The sequence below is a fragment of the Mus pahari genome, chromosome 7 (assembly GCF_900095145.1).
Source record: "Mus pahari chromosome 7, PAHARI_EIJ_v1.1, whole genome shotgun sequence".
In the NCBI taxonomy this organism is placed as follows: domain Eukaryota; kingdom Metazoa; phylum Chordata; class Mammalia; order Rodentia; family Muridae; genus Mus; species Mus pahari.
The window spans coordinates 106,104,645-106,106,407 of record NC_034596.1 but is presented as its reverse complement, the minus strand read 5'-3'; positions in this window follow the sequence as shown (position 1 = coordinate 106,106,407).

Here is a 1,763-nt window from a genome sequence, read left to right as displayed (position 1 = left end):
ATTGATGTGCTGTGGATGGGTGGCAAGGGTGCAGGGTGTGTGGAGGACCGGGACAGCATCTGCTCCTCCCAGTGACCGGAAGGATGGAGACAATTGCAGGAAAACTCAAAGATGGGAGCAGGGACCCTGCCGTTGCTTGTTCCTATTGGAACTACTAGATAATTACCGATTTCCTAAGTGTGACTAGGAAGCAACTGTTCATGTCTACTGTGTCCCATGCTGCCGACCTGGTGGCCAGTGTGCACATCAATCAATAAAATGCATCAGGCAGCCTGCACTGGCCCTGGAGCCCTTGGCAGCCCTGTCTCTGTGGTCTCTTCCCTTCAAGGCCAAAAAGGGCCGAGCAGGGCAGCAAAGGATTGTGCGTTGCTAGCTCACGACTGCCACCTGCTGCTGTCGGCTGGGAAGCACAATCCCAGGGTCCCTGCTGGACAGAGGACTAAGGCAGACAAGAGTAATGGGTCCTGGGAGATGGGTGTGCATCCGAGTGACACAGCAAGTGGGGCCCAGACTGCTGCAGGCATCTGCCTGAGCTTCCGGGTTACATACAATCCCCCAGGTACGGCATTTCTGATTCAGCAAAAGCTCGGGCTGCTAGCTCTGGCTGTCCTGGAACTCACTCTGTAGACCAGGCTGGCCTTGAACTCAGAAATCTGCCTGCCTCTGCCTCCCGAGTGCTGGGATTAAAGGCATGTGCCACCACTGCCCGGCTTGACTTTTTTTAAGGAAAAAAAAAATCCTAATGTTTATTTTTGTTCTAATTAGCTTAACACATCGATGGCATTTCTCTGCCATGCCTCCCCGATCCTCTCATTCTCCAGCCTTCCCAACTTCTGCCCACTGCATGCCTATTTTCCACTTTCAGGTCTTTGCTTCAAACGAAGATGTGTAATAATTGTCTTTCTGTTTCTGGTTTGTTTTGCTTAATATAAAGATTCAGTTCTAATGACTTCCTGCAGAGACATGATTTTAGTCTTATGACTAGAACTCTGTCCGCTGTGCACACACATCATGTTTTCTCACCATTCCCAGGTAGGTACTGGGTCCATTCCTTATCTTGACTATTATGAGTAGTGTCACAATAAACAAGGATGAAGAGCTCAATCTCTGTGGTGTGGAATGTGGGATTCCTTCAGGCTGTACACAGGAGGCATAGCTGGTCATCCAACAACTCAACATTTAGCGCCTTAAGGAATGCTTACCTCTTCTCACGGTGCCTTACTACTTTACATTCCTAATTCCTTTCCCTCCATAGTGGTTTACAACACAGACACAAACAAAAGAAAACAACAACAACAACCCCCAGCTAATCTGAATAGAGATGGAATCTCTGTGTTGTTGTTTGGTTTTATGTTTTGTTTTGTTTTTGTTTGTTTGTTTGTTTATTTTTGTCAGAGGTTTCTCTGCGTACTACAGGTTAACCTTGCAATCCTCCTGCCTCAGCCTCTAAGGTGCTAGGGTTCCAGGAGTGGGCCACCATGCCTGTAAAGGTCTCACTGTGTAGACCTGGGCAGCCTTGTCGTGAACTCCTCCTCCCTCAGTCTTCCACAGGCTGGACTCTGTGCTTGCACGCCTGGTGCTCACAGAGGCCAGAAGGGGGCAGCGGAATCTCGGGATCTGGGGTTCCACACAGTTGTGTGCTACTGTGAGCTTGCTGGAAGCCAACCAAGGTCATTTGCAAGAGCAACTGATGCTACTGGAGCGCTCTCTCTCTCTCTCTCTCTCTCTCTCTCTCTCTCTCTCTCTCTCTCTCTCTCTCTCTC